This window comes from Rhodnius prolixus, unplaced genomic scaffold (genome assembly GCF_049639745.1).
Source record: "Rhodnius prolixus isolate KJV_2025 unplaced genomic scaffold, Rpr scaffold_13, whole genome shotgun sequence".
NCBI lineage: Eukaryota > Metazoa > Arthropoda > Insecta > Hemiptera > Reduviidae > Rhodnius > Rhodnius prolixus.
In genome coordinates, this window is record NW_027411583.1 from 8,346,816 (window position 1) to 8,367,143 (window position 20,328).

The window sequence follows — 20,328 nt, forward strand, 5'->3', positions numbered from 1 at the left end:
TCTATTCTTTATATTTATTAGCTACATTTGATTTTATTCTGTATTAGTTTTAGTATTATTTCTTCTTAATTTTATGTCTATAATTATCCATTTTAGTATTCATTTCTTAGTCTATTATAATTTGTATTATTCTAAATTACAGCCTTATTCAATTATTATTGTTTAGTGTTTCTTGTCTCTCTAATTGATAATGTACCATGCGTATTTTTTACTCAATCTTATGACCTATATTACTGCTATGCCTATATTAATTAGGTAACTTTGATTTTCGTAGTAATGATACAAACAAAATAATGTGATAGATCGCATTTATTAGTTAATTTAATATGATAAATACAATGATAAATGTTTCCATTTATTTATTTTGCACCAGTAATCAAAATTTATAATTATAAATTAGCATTAACTTTTAAATATCATATGAAAATTAGTCACATCTGTTGGGTAACCTTAGAGAATCCTTCTGCCAGAACGGTCTAACTTCTATCATCAAGAAGCGTTAGGTGTTACTAGTGTTGTTACTTCACGGAAATTTTCCTAAATTGAAACAAGGAACCAGTACAATTTAGAAAACAGAAAATTAATCGCCAACTAATCAACAGAAGTATTACTGCTAGGAAACAATTATTGTAAGTAAACATAAAAATAAAAATACACCTTTACAAATTTAATTTTAATGTTTACCTTTAATGACCAAATTAATTGTATATTCCAGAGTCAACAACCTACCCAACCTTCAAGGAGTAGCCTTTTTGTCGTAAGTTTATATTTGTCTTCTAAATTATTAATACCAAAATTATATAGCAATAATAATGCACAATTGAAGGAAGCTTTATACTTCATTTAGTTTGCCCGCACGCTATACTGTGTGAGAATACGCTGATCACTTTTCATTTTAATAATAGATCGAATTCCTAATTAAAACATTTCAATTTGTTGGTAGGGAAGCCGCGGGTTTTATTGGAACTGAACTTTTCAGGGCAAGCCTAATTTTTGACTTAAAGTATGGAATAGCTAAAGATGGATTGAGTATAAGGTAAGTTTACAAAATTTTTTCAAAAATAGAAGTCTATCTTTTAAATATAGCCAATTCCAACTAGCTACGTTAATAGCAACGAAGCTAAAATTTAGTTTAGGAATTTAATTAAACTAAAGCTTGTACGCTTTTCTCTAACCTTTTACCTTACAGTTAATCGCACAATATCGTGAATCGAGTAATTTTATAATTTCATTAAAAAATCATTCATTAAGATTTAAATTTAGATTTTTTAAAGACGGTACTTTTTAAAGAAAAAAAAATTTTTCTTGGTAATCTTATTGCATAGTGAATAGATATATTGTTTTATGGTTTACGTCTCTTTGGACTGGTTTTAGAAGGCAAGTGTTGACAATGTTATGTCATTTGAATATAAAAATTGCCTTGAAAAGATTGTTTTTACTGCCTATATTCCGTCCCCCCCCCCCCCAGGGGAAAAATTACATCTCCAATTTCACATTTCTAAAACATTACAAATGTACTTACAACACGTAAGAACCCTTACAAATTCACTAGTTTTCATTAATGTTTATTTTTATTAATTTACAAAATGTTTTAAGATTTATTAACATTTTGGATAACACACGGACAGAACATGTAACCTTCCTTTGTCTGCAGGTATTGTGTAGTATAACCTCCCTCTCTCAGTACGCAAGTGACCCTCGAGGAGGAAACATGACTTAAGTTGAAGCAATTTTACCTCATTGAATCTATCTCTGATTGATGAAAGTCCAAAACCTTCCAGGGATACAATAAACATGCGTACTATAACGGATAAAATCTAAGGTGATATATATTTATATACATATGTATATATTTATATCTATAATACATAGTATTCTTCTTTTTATGTTTAAATTTTATTCACTAAGTTAAAATTATATTGTGGTATAAACCGTAACATCAAATATTTTTGGGTTAAAAAAAATCAATGATTTTCTTGTTGGTCTCTGGTTCTATTGTATCATTCGTCATTAAATTTCAAGAGGTTTTAGTGGTCGGTGGTTAACAAAAAAAGGCAACGGAATCATTTACAGAAACTCATGATGTAGGCCTAGGAAGGAGGAATAATTAAAAAAAAAAACTCATTTATTTTTTGAGAAACTTTACTTCTTAATTATTTAGGTTTCAGAGAAGATCTTCCTTTTGGTGTTACACTATTGATCTGTGGATGGATGATTGCAAACCAGTGAGATCCATGTGTTGCTTATTTTCCGTGGAAAGTTATAGCAGTAAGGAAGAATTATATTCATGGGAAAACTTTTCTTGAAACAAGGTTTGTTTTATAATTATAATAATAATAATACTTAAGAACGTTTTTGCTTTTGAAAATAAGTATAATATAAATTTTTACGTAAAACTTACTATACGTAAGGTGGAGGTAACAACAGATCACAGATTTATAGCTTTAAGAAATTATTTTTTAATTAAAAATGATCCTGCAAGACTATTAATTTAAGAATTGTAATTAAAATCTATCGATAATTTTTAAGGTGTGGGTGTAGAGTTATTGGTTAAAACAGGCGAGAAAAATGACATTTTAATGTAATGACTTTATGGAAGGATACGCAAGATTCAACTAATGCTAAAGGTGGCAAGGGATATGCAAGAGTTTATTCAAACAGGGTATGTAGTTATAAAATATTCAAATAAATAAAATTCCTATAATATTCTATAGTGTTTAATTGTTTAGATTCGTAAATCTCAAAATTAATTGATCAGTTAATTGAAGTGCCTCGTCGCCTTCAAGATTTCATTATTACAAGGGTTGCACTTGTTCCTTACTAGCAATAGTAACATTCATTGATACAAAATTGTACGGTACGAAATTAAAGCGGATTGTGGGGTGAAACTGATCACTGATTTGGTAGCTCACTAATCTGAATAGGATGTTCAGATATTTGCAATGTTTTATGAGCCATAGAGAGAAGAAATACATTACATAAAGACACTTAACATGGTAGGATTTCTTTACAAAATGATAAACCAAATATTAACTTGAAAATTCACTTAATTACGCAACAAAAAATAAGTATTGATTTGTTAGAAACTGTTTTTTTTTTTTTTTTTTTTTTTTTTTTTTTTTTTTTTTTTTTTTTTTGGCGCATCAACAGCTGAGGTCATTAGCGCCCGGAGCTTTTTCCAGTGCACTGCCGGCCTCCGGACAGTGTTCTCTCGTTACAGACAACACTGTCTATCACCGGACAGTGAGCTGTAAGAAGCTCCTAGGAAGAGAAAATCTAAGGGTCAGCTGCTGGATTCGAACCCGGGACCTCCGCGTGGGAGTCCAGTATGCTAACCTCATAGCTAATCCCTTCCCGTTAGAAACTGTTAAAATAAATTTAAATTATCAGTATAAATAAAATTAACTTAACTTATTAATAGCATTAAATAATTTATACAATTCAATTTTAAATGTTGCTATGGGTTAATGTTGCAGGTAAAGATTTCCATCATAAAGAGGACTGAATTAGAAATGAATTTTTGCAACTAACGGTTCTGAATAGAGATATAAAGAATTAAGTATCAACTTCTGTGGTGTTCCTAAGAACTAATCTAATGAATATCAAATAAATATTTCAGGTGTTTATTCCTGAAGAGCATTACATGGAGTTGTTACCTAGGAAATACTTACTTCAGTGCTTCACACATAGCCAACGAAGAAAGATGAAGTGAAGGGTAATATGTTCATGCCTTTTTTAATTCAAAATATAAAGGACGTAGAAATTATGGACCTTAGCAATTTAAATTCACCTCTGCAGGTTGTCATTATACATCAGCGAACAGTAATCAAGGTAAGGAAATCTTGTTCCGACGAACTGTTTATGTAGTGAAATATACAGAATGTTTTAAATATATTTTATTTGGTATAACGTTTTTGAAATTTTTTTAGAAAGGATATTAACATGATTATTCCACGATTTGTTGTGATTGTGACACGTATGCTGATATGACGTATGGAACAGGGTTCTGATCTGCTGTAATGTTTAAAATGGAACTAGTAGTTAACTATTGTTCTGGCTCTTACAACAATCAGGGTTTTAGTTTTAGAAATATTAAATATAATGTCGATGGTTTTATAGCTTACTACGATTTGCTGTTGGAATATGTTGCCGGGTCGTTTTTAACCTCTATGTATTTGTTTTTTTCGATGAAGTCTTCCATCTTTTTGTAAATATAGTCTGAACTATATTAACATTAACTATATAAGCTGATCTGAGTTGCCCATGCCCGCTTTGTTAATTCGTCATTATTGTCTTCTTTTGTGATTTAGGTTTTTTGTGGTTCAGTGTTCTTGATGGTTTGCTTAGTTTAAGTGTTCAGTTTAGTATGTGTATTTTTGATAATTTCAGCCACTAAATATCGTTCGCGTACTTTTTTATCATAAAGTAATTTTACTGCCATTCCTGCGTCGATCGTTAGATGCTCTATGTTTTTGTTGTAGTTATTATTTTTTATATGATATTAATATAAGTTCTTTTTCTTGATTAAATGTGAAATGTTCAAACTCAAAGAAGAAGGTGCTAGATTGTTTTTTGATTATCATAAAATTATCTTATCAAGATTTTACTTATTTACGTGAATCACTTATTATTTGAATCACTTATTTATCATTATTTAATTAAAAAATAATAATTTATTAGTATAAATGAAATAATTGTAATTCTGATTTTGCAAAAATTCGCACCCTTCTCATAAGAAAAGTTCAACTAACTCCAACTTTAAAATTTTATAGGTCAAACTTCATATGTCATTATTTACAGTTTTTATTTTCATGAAGACATGAATATTGTCTGAGTGAGGAAGGTCACATGAAAGTTTTGAGATTTTGTATGGGATGTTGGTTTAATTATTTATTAATAACTGTTTAAATACAAATGTATACAACAGTGAAATTTGACCCAGTAAACAAAAAAATATATAAAATAAAACTGTATGGAAATGTCTTTGGGTCCGATATGTCCAAGTGTACCTAGGTCACAATATGGCTTAGCCATCAGCGAAAAATCCTCAAGTTATGTCTAAAGATAAACTCGAAGCCCAATGTTTAATTCGTAATATATATGAGTGTCGACAAAGAAATGAAACTGATGAAACAAAGCCGTCCGATAGATATTTAGGGATGGCTGTGCAGAGTCTATAATCTGTAGCCAGAAGGGTTCTATTTTTATCCAGTGTTTTCCAAAACTTTGCCAAGAATGCTTAGCTTTCTTGTGGAAATGATTACCTCTATGGACCCTTCTTTACATCCAGCAGCACGCCGTTATTAGGCGATTCTCATCAATTCTATTCTGGGATATAAAGAAGTCAAGGTAAACAATCCACTTGCCACTCAGCCTATGTAGGACTTCTTCAGGTAATCTTATCTATTATTTCATACAATATCAGTATTGCAACATAAACTAAAAGCTCCTTCCTCATAAATAATCATTCCCTTTTAATAGGAATAAGTAATGTTTTAATTTGTGTAAAATATGATTTGAAAAATTGGCGAATTCTGTAGCATTTTCATTATAATTGCATTCTTTAGCCAGGTTAACCTTTTCGAAATTAATCTCGCTGTATCTGATCTATTATTTAAAAATATATTTTCTTCGAAAAATTACAATTTTGTTAGAAAAAGGTAATGTTTAAACCATATATAAATGACGTTATTTCACCCAATAGAAAGTAATGTATTTTATTCTTGACAAGAATTCATTTATATTAATCAAAAAATGTTGCAGTTCTTAAACAGTTACTTAAATTGAATATCAGTCCTGTATCTTTAATCATTGAGCAAAATTATTCACCCAAATTAAACTTTTTTCAAAAATATTATTATTTTTTAATTAAACCATACTTTTTTAACTTATTTCATGGAAAAATGTTCAATTTTAGTCAAGAAAGGTAGCATTAGAGTGTTTCAAAATTAAAATTTGTGTTACAAACGAGTTAACCCATTGCCAATTAACCTGGTAGTTCTAATTTTGGTTGGAGAAAAGGATAAAATTTGATTGAAATATTCAACGTTAAACTTAAATTCGTAGGCGCATTTTCTAAAATTGACTAAGAAAACTATTATTTTGAAATGAAACCTATTTTTCTCTGAATATTAATTTTGTTGTATTTAATTTGTTAGAAAAGTGGTAATTATATAATATTATATAATTATATAATACAAGTTTAGTAAAAAACTAAAATTACATCGTAGGAGTAGGCCAAGTTCAAATAATATATTTTTTTTTTTACTAAATTTACCATTTTTACAATGCGACGTGTCCAAATCTAAAACACTGATCATATCTGTTTACAAGATTTAAACTTACACTTTTATTTTTTTATCATTTAATTTTTTTTTTAATTCCTGTAAGATAAACGTTTCTCTTCAATAATGGTAGAGTTTTAATTGCAGTATCTTTAGGTAGAACGCTTTATAATTCAAGATTAACTGTATTAAACACTTTATTTCATTCAATAATGATGCTTTTCAGATTTAAATAGCCAATACTGGGAGTACTTCCTGCAAAACTGTTCATCAAATGAAGTTAAAATGAAAAAGACGTGGAGATGACATCCTCCGAACGGAAATATAAAATAACTTATGAATCAGCCACTACAAAATGTATTATTTAGTTGTATAATATGTAAGTTTATGTCACAATATAATTAATTATATGAAACTTTTACTTTTGTAAAGATATGATAATGTATAGCTTGGATGAGAATAAAGAAAACACTTTAATTAAAAAAAATCTATTTATTTGAATACCTATTTTTTACATAGACTTAATATTTATATTCTATTATTGTACAAAGAAAAATTTTTAAAAAAGCAAAAAGAAGTGCTAAAAAAAGTTAAAAACTAAAAAAAGGAAAAAAATGGAACAAAAAACATAAAAAATTAGTTCAAGAAAAATCCGGCAGAGGATGCTAAATATCGAAAAAGATAAAAAATTTAAAATTAGTACTAAAAAAATGCGTAAGAGTACGCAAAACATCAAAAAAGTTAATAAAAAATTAGTTCTAAAAAAATCCGTCGGGAGGGCGCCACTAAACAGGCTAGTTTGGCAGTTTGTTTACACATATGTAAACAACTTTGACAGTTAGTAGTTCTAAAAATGACCACCAGATTGCACAGCTGTCAACTCTAGTATATATACGTAAACATAAACAAATTTTCTTCAGTACGACTTGAGTGATGCAGGGGGGTATATCGCTCTCGCTCGTCACTCCAATACCATCGATATCTTGTCCTCACCTCTCTCACATAAGAATCATGATGGTACTGTTAATGGTTATGGAGATGTTGTCGCTTCGACGGTCAGAAAGCAACTATTCTCCCCACCCTACCCCACCCCCGCGACGAACTTTCTTATATACCCTCTGGAGACCATGTTACCATAGCAACGCGTCCCATCACCATGGCAAACACCAAACATTCAGCAAACTGCCGCTAGATCGCTCCCATGCCCTGTTTTACCATGCTTAAGACTCTCATGACTCCCACACATTAAACCATGCTAACCACTCTCATGACATCCACACACTTAACCATGTCAACCACTCTCATGACATATACGACCTTGCACTCATATCTAACCATGCTAACAACTCGCATGACTTTCAAACATTTAACCATGCTAACCACTCTCATGACTTCTTCATATTTAACCATGCCAACCGCTCTAATGACATATACACGACCTTGCATTCATATCTAACCATACTAACCACTCTCATGACTTCCAAACATTTAACCGTGCTAACAACTCCCATGACTTCCAAACATTTAACCATGCTGGCGACTCTCACGACATACATACCACCTTGCACTCTTATCTAACCATGCTAACGACTCTCATGACTTCCAAACATTTAACCATGCTAACTACTCTCATGACTTCCAAACATTTAACCGTGCTAACAACTCCCATGACTTCCAAACATTTAACCATGCTAACAACTCCCATGACTTCCAAACATTTAACCATGCTGGCGACTCTCACGACATACATACCACCTTGCACTCTTATCTAACCATGCTAACGACTCTCATGACTTCCAAACATTTAACCATGCTAACTACTCTCATGACTTCCACACATTTAACCGTGCCAACCACTCTCATGACTTCCACACATTTAACCATGCCAACCACTCTCATGACTTCCACACTTTTAACCATGCCAATGACTCTCATGACATGTATACGACCTTGCACTCTTATCTAACCATGCTAACGGCTCTCATGACTTCCTCACATTTAACTATGCTTGCGACTCTTCATGACATATATACGAACTTGCACTCATATCTAAACATGCTAGCGACTCTCATAACTTCCTCACATTTAACCATACTGGTGACTCTCATGACTTATATATTACTATCTCGCAGACACATTTATCCATGCTAGAGACTCTCATGATATATATTTCTAACCCGTACACACATTTAACTATGCTGGTTATTCTCATGATTTATGCAGCACTACCTTACACTCACATTTAACCATACTGGCGTCTCTCATGACTTATATATTCCTTACTCGCACACATATTTTACCATGCTGGTGACTCTCATGACATATATTCATAACTCGCCCAAACATTTTACCAAGCTGGTGACTCATGACTTACTTACTATTTTTTTTTCCGGCGCATCGACTGCTGAGGTCATTAGCGCCCCTAATCATTTTAGTCTTCTCTCTTCTTTTAGCCACTCGAGCTGGGTCGGCACGAGGTTCCTACGGGCTTCCACACACTGCACCTTGCGGAGCAAGGTAGGGTGGCGCCCAGTACTTACTATTACCTTGCACACCCATTTAACCATGCTGGTGATTCTCGTGACCTAGATAGGTTTACCTTAAACACATATTCTGACTTTGCTGATGACTGTCGAGACCTTTATAGGACTGCCTTACACACACTTCACCATGGTAGAGACTGGGAACTGAATTACAAAATATATAAATATATATTAATCTGAATATATATTGTTTTTGCATTGTGTTTATAATATATTTAATTCGCTAAGGTAGTCAATAAGTTATTAGTTGATGTTGAGAGTGGTGTATAGTGGAAAAATAAATTATAATGTGGACCAATACATAAATAAATTACATTTCACACGATGAAAAATAATTTAAATCGTAAGTATAACGTAGATTTATATGTCTTACCAGCATGATTAAATGTAAGTCAAAGGTAATTCTATTTAGGTCTAGAGAGTCATTATCATGGTTAATTGTGATTGTATAGCAATCCTATATGTCTTGTGAGTAGTCATCATGGAAAAATATAAGTGTAAGTTAGTATATAGTCTAATAGGTAGTCTATACTGGTATAGAGAGTCACCAGTATGGTTAAGTATGTGAGTTCTATGTAGCTCTAGAGAGTCACCAACATGGTTAAATGTGAGTGTAAGGCGGTCCTATATAAGTCCTGAGAGTCACCAGCAAGGTTAAATGTGTGTGCAAGTTGGTCATATAGAAGTCATGAGAGTTACCAGCATGGTTAAATGTGTGTGTAAGGTAGTCCTCTTAGTTCTAGAAAGTCACCAACATGGTTAAATGTGAGTGCAAGGCAGTCCTATATAAGTCATGAGAGTCACCAGCATGGTTAATTGTGAGTGCAAAGTAGTCCTATATAGATGTTTAGAGAGTCGCCAGCATGGTTAAATGTGAGTGCAAGGAATTCCTATACAAGTCATGAGAGTCACCAGCATGGTTAATTGTGAGTGTATGGTAGTGGTATGTAGGTCTAGTGAGTCACCAGCATGGTTAAATGTGTGTGTAAGGTAGTCCTGTTAGTTCTAGAGAGTCACCAACATAGTTAAATGTGAGTGTAAGGGAGTCGTATGTAGGTCTAGTGAGTCACACACATGGGAAATGTGTGTGTAAGGTAGTCCAGTCCTATGTAGTTCTAGAGAGTCACAAACATGGTTAAATGTGAGTGCAAGGCGGTCCTATATAAGTCATGAGAGTCACCAGCTTGGTTAATTGTGAGTGCAAAGTAGTCCTATATAGATGTCTAGAGAGTCACCAACATGGTTAAATGTGTGTGTAAGGTAGTCCTCTTAGTTCTAGAGAGTCACCAACATGGTTAAATGTGAGTGCAAGGCAGTCCTATATAAGTCATGAGAGTCGCCAGCATGGTTAAATGTGTGTGTAAGGTAGTCGTATGTAAGTGTCGAGTGTCGCCAAAATTAAATAATAGATAAATTTACCTGAAAAACAGGTCCATAAGATAACGAATTAGTAGTTTCCTTAATTGAATATAATGCAGTAAGGGATGCGAATTACTTCAACTCATGTGAGACGTCCTGTGATAAATGGTCACCATGGTATCTTCGAATCAGCGAAGAGAATTGGATCTAGAAAATATTGAGCACTATTATATAAAAACCACACGGATAAATAAACAGGTTTTTAATTGATTATTGTAAACCTTTTTTATGCAATTTAGACTCTGAAATGTTGCCTGCTCTTTTTACATCAGTCTAATATAATGTAAGCAGACATACATTTAACAACTTCTCTCGAAGCTGGTAAGCCTCTACAATAACTTATCAACGCGATCTAGTCAGCTCCATTGACTAGATTTATCATTTCTTCAACCAATACATTTTTTTTTTCCATTAACTATTTACTTTTAATATCACCATAGCGCGTACATGCAACTAGGAAGTGATGCAACTATCATATGCCATTTGAATGACAAAGGGTGTATAGATTATTTGTACCTAATTTAAAAGGTGCCTAGTTTAACCTTAGAATGCCACTTCTAATCTTTGAACTAATGAACCTTGTACTTTCTAAGAGGAGGCTTCTATTTAAATAGTTCTTAGTACCCAACTCAAAATGCTACGCTCCATAAATGATTGTGGAACTCGTAAATTATTAAGATCCAAAATAAATTATTTCTTGAACAGATTTTTAAGGTTTTCGCGTATTTCAATAAATACATTTCACCACTCATGTATATTCTCTTGTAGATACCATGTTTAATACCATATTTAAATTATTAATTTCATTAAACCATGAGAGTTTATTTACAATAATAGTTATTGCTAATTTTTACATTACAGATATAATTATAATGTAATCTGAGGTTATAGAAGAACTTCTTAATGCCCAAGGGCATTAAATGAATTTCCAGATGGAGAATGGCCAAATTGGCAATCTAAACAATTTTTTTTAAAATAAAATTCAGAAATTTTCCAATCTCCTCAAACTGAGCCCCACCCCATATCTGTGCACCAAAACATACGATTGCCCTATTGACAGTTTCTAACACCTGTACTTCAGTTCGAAATTGTACATCCTTATTTTCCATAAAGTCTTAGACCAAGTTTAGCTCCGTCTAATTATTCAATGTTTCCTAAACGACAGCCGTGATGTTAAGCTTAACCCAACACTCTCAATAATTTATAATTTCAAATTAATTCAATTTTAGAATAGCAGTTCTCATTATTCCCTCCTTTTCAGAAAACCATTATTTTTTTACTTATTCATGCTGTACTTAAATTTTGCTTCAACTAAGGCCTATTGCAATTCATTTAATGTAAACTGTTAATCTAAAAAATCATTTATAATTTAAGGCTCTGCATACTGAACATCACTAATCAAAGTTAAAATATTGTACGATGAAGAGAAATGCACTATCCACTGATGCAAGGAGATATTACCAAATGAAAAACTGCTTCTATTTTCCATGCAACTAACTACATCCCAAACTAACAATTTTCCAGTTTATGCATCATTGTACCTGTTAAGCTTATTTAAACGTAACTTTCTGTAATCCTCATTAAATTGTAAATATACAACAATTTGTCCTTAACTCGATTTGTTCTTTTATATTTCCTTAAATACCTTATAACATTCCTTGGTGAACCAATTCTGCTTTTACACAACTTTTTCCTTAGAATTAAGGTTTTTATTATAATTCGCTGCCAGTTTTATAAAATTACATATATAAAATTACTCTCCAATCCATATCACTCGTAACGCAACCTTGAAAAAAAAACTGTTTTTACCCACATTAATATGGATATACTGGGAAGACACAATCTAAATATTTGGAGCTGTTTGATCATTTGAAAACGATAGGGAAATATTATTTGGTATGTGATCTAAGAATAACTGGGTGTCAATTTTAAATGAATTAATTAATGTAATCAAATCTGAGCTAATACACCCATAATCGATAAAGGATGAACCAATCTTTCTTATATACGTCTATTCACTATCCAGTCTTCCATTTAATACAATTATATCAGTCACTTAGAAATTCAAACAATTTAAACCCATTGCCATTACCTATTTTATCTTTAGAACATCAATTAGAAATTCCCTAACAATATAATGCTACCCATACTATATGTGTAGACAAAATATGTTTTTCCTTCAATTCAACAATTAAAATCTCCCAACATCAAAAAAAAAAAACTATTACCTTGGTATTCATACACAAAATAAGTAAGCTAATCATAAAAGTCACGCTCCCAGTTGCTACAATCGATGTAGATTGGAACTAAATATAACATTTTATCACTGATATGTAATTCAATCACACTACAATAAAAATAAATTTACTTTGAAAATATACAAGATTTGCTTCTTCTTCTTTTTTTTTTAACCGTTCACACATCCTCCAATATTGGTTCTTCTTTGCGTAGATATAATTCGTGTTAGGTACTCAATTTTTATAGCGTTCCTCACTTATTACGAATATTACATATAAATCCAGTCAAATAAAAACAATTTATTCTTATGAAATGGAAGAGATTCCTTAATTTAACTCCCAAGGTGGAAAAACCAAAACAATTTAGGCATAATTCTAGCTCATTTTCTGATTATTTTAAACAAAAAGTTGGGTAAGGTTTTATAAATAAGTAATAAGCCAAAGAACAACTAACCTGGAAAGCACAGAATGTAGTGTGCTGCTAATAACGCCATAAGTTATTCCAATGAGCAAATAGAGATACGGCCTTTACTACGTATTAAACAGATTCACATATTCTCAAGATATATCCACAGACTTACAGTACTCTATATAAATATTTTATACCAAGAGTTAACTGCTACAAGGCATGAAAAAAATCTAACGAATCAACTTAGTTCAGAGATAGTAAAAGTACATTTTTCTTCTTATAATACCTTGGAGCGATCGTAAATAACACAAACACTCACGAAAATGGGCAAGCAAAATAATTAATAATAAGCTAATGCTTATATAACGTACTGGATATTCCCTTAAGTAAGCATAAAGTTGTTTGGAAGAAGGAGAATGAAGTGTTGCAAGTTTTATGGCCTACGCGCTTTACACACAAAATCTGAAGGAACTTAAAATCGTACCATTAGTCCAAGGAGGATGATATCGTGCCATGTTGAAAGAATTGAGGAAGATACCCATCCCAAAAACTTCACAAAAGTTGACCCTTTGATGCTCCTCTGAGAGGTAGGTATTTGGGCAATGTCCATGAAGGCCATCCTTCCAAGGATTTCTCATTGCCGCTAGAAAATGAGAAAAGAGAGGCCGTTGTAACCTAGATAGACAGATCACACCAAATAGTTTTAAAATTTGGTTTAGGTAAATGAAAATAAAATGAAGTAACCTTAAGAAATTGCAAATAAAGTATTCTATCAAAGTGCATGATTAAAAATTGAAAGACGAATTGTGAATTCAATTACCTTAATGGAAGTGTGCTACATGCAAATGTTGTAGTATCACTCAAATGTCTTATTTACTGGATACTGGCAGTAAGCATGAGAACAGTACTCGCCTACATTATTTTTAGAGTGTCCCATATTTCAGTAAATTCAGGCAACAATAATACCATTTTGTAAGACTTATGGATAATTTTCATTTAATAAAACTAACAAAATTCAAATATTACATTCTGATTATATAGATTATAAGCTCTACAGAATTGTACAACCGTTTTCAAGAACTTAAACAGGACGATGATTCTGGATGGATGTTAACTCATTTAGCAAGAAAATTAAGTAAAAAAGTGAACTGTCTTACGTTAATAACTGATTCTTATTATAATTTCGTATTTAGTAATGAAATATTATATACGTTTCATGGGATACCCTATTTTAAAGTAGGTCTCTATTCAATTAAAGTTTAAAACTCACCTTTTTGTTTTAATTCTTACACGATTATGGAAAGCAATTTCCTTTTATTTGGCACAGGTCCTAGTTAAAGATTACGAAGACTTATTAGCACCAAATTTTCAAACATTAACCGTAATAAAACAATCACAATTGAAAGGATGTAATGCTTATATTATTTTAATAGCAAATGCTGATCAAACTGCAAGATTTCTTAGATTTGGAGACCGGTTTGAAAAAAAAAAAATGTTTCAACTTACAGATTTGCTTCTTTGACCAGTGATTCTAATTTCTTTTAGTTCTATTTCACTTTTAACAATAAATCCAATAATTTAAACAGATTTAATTAACTTGCACTATAACTATTTAGTTTTACATGATCCGCACGTTACTAAGTCACATCACATACGTACTAGATAACATGCAATGGTTATAACCTACCTTTTAAAGTTCTTAAATAGGAACAGCTTGAAATGATTACATTTTTTTTTTAATCAGACCATTTTTTTAAATTAATAATGTAACTTTAAAATAAAAAATAAGTGAAACCAAACAGCCTGATTTTTTATTTTATATATTTTTTAAATTTTTTGATTTTTAATTTAAAAAAGTGACAGAAGTGCATAGTAGTGCTACCTAGCGAAGCTTTTAAAAACTGTTTAAAAATAAGAATAAAAGTTCTTTAAATTGCCGCTAGAAAGCCTAGGATGTACATTTACCATTATCATTTGTACATTGGTTACTTTATTTTAATTCAATATGTAAATAACATTAAAAATCATATTCTAAAAGAAACATCAGAATCTAAATATCGTAAACTGACCTGAATTATTAATTAAATCTTTGATGAGTTTGAAGAAATTTTCAGGTGCTCTGGTGGCTTTACTTTCTGGTTATGTTATTGGGATTTTGGTTTGATTGGTGAAAAGATATATTGGTATTATTTTATTATGAGAGATCCAATGTATGATAAATATTCTAAAACATTGAATTTTGGTAAAATTATATAAAAGTATTCATCTTAACTTTTTTAAAAAGGGTACACTTTAAATCTGCATTGCTTTTGGCCAATCGAATGAAAATATAAGAATTTCTACCCTGAAGTCCCCCTGTATGATGCCTCAACATGATTGTAACTTGATATAAGCCTGGAGTTTGCATATGGATAGGCTAAACTAAAAAACTTGTTTTCTGCAGGTCATATGTATAGGCAGGCTCCACAGTGTTATTAGGCTGGGATACCCTCAGCATGGTCGCCAAGTTTCTCACAGAACTGGCTAATCAATAATCTTCAAGGGACTTCAGATCTATAAACCGAATTAGTTGTTAGCAAATTCTGTGAATATTAAACTGCAATAAGAGTTACTGTTTTTTTTATCATTATTGAATAGCACTGGTATTAAATGTCCATAAAAGAATTTTAATAATTGTTTAAAATGTATTTCTTTTTTAATAAAATAAATTAATAACAACAAATGTGTTTATATATTTAATGTAATACCTACGCTAAAAATAATGTTTCTATTTTCAATAGAAATTTATAGCATAAAACCTAAAAATCTGCAGCAAATTTGGAATCTAAAATCATTATCCTTTTCAAGTTCAATTCGCTTTGTTTTGGCCTGAATTTTCAAATATGAATCAATCCCTTTGAATCCCTTAAAGATATGCCTTCATAAAGGCCAAATTTTGAAAAGAAATAACAATTCTGAATAACTTAAATGATTTTAATCATGGTGACTCAAATTGAAAACCGAGAAATCAAATAAGCCTATTTTTGGGAAAGAATAATATTATTGATTATCTGTTAACTCATAAGAATAAAGGTATTCTAAAATTAAGAGCTTTCTACTACTTGTTGCATTTCAAAATGTTAAAAATTGGACATGCAAGAGCACCACCATCAAAGAAAGAAATTTATTTTGAATATCAGACAAAGAATTTTGCTAAATAAACACATTGTTTTTCACACTACAATGGTATGAGTAAGTATGCGGATCTTTTATTGTGTTCTTAACTACTTATCTATTTCCAAGCCAATAGTAGATCGTACAGGTAGGGTTGGCCTGTTTCGGAACTACCAGTGAAGAAAATTTAATTTAAAATAGAAAACTGCATTTACATTAGCCAAGAATAGTGAATCTTCATACCTCCTTATCGATTTCTATACCACTATAGATCGTACTGGTACGGCTAGCAATTTTGCAACTACCAGTGAAGAAAATTTAATTGAAAATAGAAAACTGCATTTACATAGGCCAAGAATAGTGAATGTTTTTACCTCCTTATCTTTTTCCAGGCCAATAGTAGATCGTACAGGTTGGGTTGGCCTGTTTCGGAACTACCAGTGAAGAAAATTTAATTGAAAATAGAAAACTGCATTTACATTAGCCAAGAATAGTGAATGTTCTTACCTCCTTATCTATTTCTAAGCCAATAGTAGATCGTACTGGTACGGTTAGCCTGTTTTGCAACTACCAGTGAAGAAAATTTAATTTAAAATAGAAAACTGCATTTACATTAGCCAAGAATAGTGAATGTTCTTACCTCCTTATCTATTTCTATACCACTATAGATCGTACTGGTACGGCTAGCCATTTTGCAACTACAAGTGAAGAAAATTTAATTGAAAATAGAAAACTGCATTTACATTAGCCAAGAATAGTGAATGTTCTTACCTCCTTATCTATTTCTATACCACTATAGATCGTACTGGTACGGCTAGCCATTTTGCAATTACCAGTGAAGAAAATTTAATTGAAAATAGAAAACTGCATTTACATTAAACAAGAATAGTGAATGTTCTTACCTCCTTATCTATTTCTAAGCCAATAGTAGATCGTACTGGTACGGTTAGCCTGTTCTGCAACTACCAGTGAAGAAAATTTAATTTAAAATAGAGAACTGCATTTACATTAGCCAAGAATAGTGAATGTTCTTACCTCCTTATCGATTTCTATACCACTATAGATCGTACTGGTACGGCTAGCCATTTTGCAATTACCAGTGAAGAAAATTTAATTTAAAATAGAAAACTGCATTTACATTAGCCAAGAATAGTGAATGTTCTTACCTCCTTATCGATTTCTATACCACAATAGATCGTACTGGTACGGCTAGCCATTTTGCAATTACCAGTGAAGAAAATTTAATTTAAAATAGAGAACTGCATTTACATTAGCCAAGAATAGTGAATGTTCTTACCTCCTTATCGATTTCTATACCACTATAGATCGTACTGGTACGGCTAGCCATTTTGCAATTACCAGTGAAGAAAATTTAATTGAAAATAGAAAACTGCATTTACATTAAACAAGAATAGTAAATGTTCTTACCTCCTTATCTATTTCTAAGCCAATAGTAGATCGTACTGGTACGGTTAGCCTGTTTTGCAACTACCAGTGAAGAAAATTTAATTTAAAATAGAAAACTGCATTTACATTAGCCAAGAACAGTGAATGTTCTTACCTCCTTATCGATTTCTATACCACAATAGATCGTACTGGTACGGCTAGCCATTTTGCAATTACCAGTGAAGAAAATTTAATTTAAAATAGAGAACTGCATTTACATTAGCCAAGAATAGTGAATGTTCTTACCTCCCTATCGATTTCTATACCACTATAGATCGTACTGGTACGGCTAGCCATTTTGCAATTACCAGTGAAGAAAATTTAATTGAAAATAGAAAACTGCATTTACATTAAACAAGAATAGTGAATGTTCTTACCTCCTTATCTATTTCTAAGCCAATAGTAGATCGTACTGGTACGGTTAGCCTGTTTTGCAACTACCAGTGAAGAAAATTTAATTTAAAATAGAAAACTGCATTTACATTAGCCAAGAATAGTGAATGTTCTTAACTCCTTATCGATTTCTATACCACTATAGATCGTACTGGTACGGCTAGCCATTTTGCAATTACCAGTGAAGAAAATTTAATTGAAAATAGAAAACTGCATTTACATTAGCCAAGAATAGTGAATGTTCTTACCTCCTTATCTATTTCTAAGCCAATAGTAGATCGTACTGGTACGGTTAGCCATTTTGCAATTACCAGTGAAGAAAATTTAATTGAAAATAGAAAACTGCATTTACATTAAACAAGAATAGTGAATGTTCTTACCTCCTTATCTATTTCTAAGCCAATAGTAGATCGTACTGGTACGGCTAGCCATTTTGCAATTACCAGTGAAGAAAATTTAATTGAAAATAGAAAACTGCATTTACATTAGCCAGGAATAGTGAATGTTCTTACCTCCTTATCTATTTCTAAGCCAATAGTAGATCGTACTGGTACAGCTAGCCATTTTTCAATTACCAGTGAAGAAAATTTAATTGAAAATAGAAAACTGCATTTACATTAAACAAGAATAGTGAATGTTCTTACCTCCTTATCTATTTCTAAGCCAATAGTAGATCGTACTGGTACGGCTAGCCATTTTGCAATTACCAGTGAAGAAAATTTAATTGAAAATAGAAAACTGCATTTACATTAGCCAAGAATAGTGAATGTTCTTACCTCCTTATCTATTTCTAAGCCAATAGTAGATCGTACTGGTACGGCTAGCCATTTTGCAATTACCAGTGAAGAAAATTTAATTGAAAATAGAAAACTGCATTTACATTAAACAAGAATAGTGAATGTTCTTACCTCCTTATCTATTTCTAAGCCAATAGTAGATCGTACTGGTACGGTTAGCCTGTTTTGCAACTACCAGTGAAGAAAATTTAATTGAAAATAGAAAATTGCATTTACATTAGCCAAGAATAGTGAATGTTCATACCTCCTTATCTATTTCTATACCACTATAGATCGTACTGGTACGGCTAGTCATTTTGCAATTACCAGTAAAGAAAATTTAATTGAAAATAGAAAACTGCATTTACATTAAACAAGAATAGTGAATGTTCTTACCTCCTTATCTATTTCTAAGCCAATAGTAGATCGTACTGGTACGGCTAGCCATTTTGCAATTACCAGTGAAGAAAATTTAATTGAAAATAGAAAACTGCATTTACATTAGCCAAGAATAGTGAATGTTCTTACCTCCTTATCTATTTCTAAGCCAATAGTAGATCGTACTGGTACGGCTAGCCATTTTGCAATTACCAGTGAAGAAAATTTAATTGAAAATAGAAAACTGCATTTACATTAAACAAGAATAGTGAATGTTCTTACCTCCTTATCTATTTCTAAGCCAATAGTAGATCGTACTGGTACGGCTAGCCATTTTGCAATTACCAGTGAAGAAAATTTAATTGAAAATAGAAAACTGCATTTACATTAGCCAAGAATAGTGAATGTTCTTACCTCCTTATCTATTTCTAAGCCAATAGTAGATCGTACTGGTACGGTTAGCCATTTTGCAATTACCAGTGAAGAAAATTTAATTGAAAATAGAAAACTGCAATTACATTAAACAAGAATAGTGAATGTTCTTACCTCCTTATCTATTTCTAAGCCAATAGTAGATCGTACTGGTACGGTTAGCCTGTTTTGCAACTACCAGTGAAGAAAATTTAATTGAAAATAGAAAATTGCATTTACATTAGCCAAGAATAGTGAATGTTCATACCTCCTTATCTATTTCTATACCACGATAGATCGTACTGGTACGGCTAGCCATTTTGCAATTACCAGTGAAGAAAATTTAATTTAAAATAGAAAACTGCATTTACATTAGCCAAGAATAGTGAATGTTCTTACCTCCTTATCGATTTCTATACCACTATAGATCGTACTGGTACGGTTAGCCTGTTTTGCAACTACTAGTGAAGAAAATTTAATTTAAAATAGATAACTGCATTTACATTAGCCAAGAATAGTGAATGTTCTTACCTCCTTATCGATTTCTATACCACTATAGATCGTACTGGTACGGCTAGCCATTTTGCAATTACCAGTGAAGAAAATTTAATTGAAAATAGAAAACTGCATTTACATTAAACAAGAATAGTGAATGTTCATACCTCCTTATCTATTTCTATACCACTATAGATCGTACTGGTACGGTTAGCCTGTTTTGCAACTACCAGTGAAGAAAATTTAATTTAAAATAGAAAACTGCATTTACATTAGCCAAGAATAGTGAATGTTCATACCTCCTTATCTATTTCTATACCACTATAGATCGTACTGGTACGGCTAGCAATTTTGCAACTACCAGTGAAGAAAATTTAATTGAAA

At 31.5% G+C, this 20,328-nt stretch overlaps 1 long non-coding RNA gene across 5 annotated transcripts; it reads right to left on the bottom strand.

Annotated features, from left to right (window-relative positions):
- Positions 1-7,099: 7,099 nt before the first annotated feature.
- LOC141448076 (uncharacterized) lies at positions 7,100-14,560 on the bottom strand. 5 transcript variants are annotated; one of them, XR_012454833.1, is made up of 6 exons: positions 14,399-14,560; positions 14,163-14,222; positions 13,713-13,804; positions 13,377-13,567; positions 10,247-10,393; positions 7,100-8,971 (listed from the first exon to the last, which is right to left on the bottom strand). It is a non-coding gene; the product is annotated as an uncharacterized lncRNA (long non-coding RNA). The 5 variants fall into 5 exon arrangements; XR_012454832.1 differs by lacking the exon at positions 13,713-13,804; XR_012454830.1 differs by having other exon boundaries at positions 14,163-14,560.
- Positions 14,561-20,328: the final 5,768 nt, after the last annotated feature.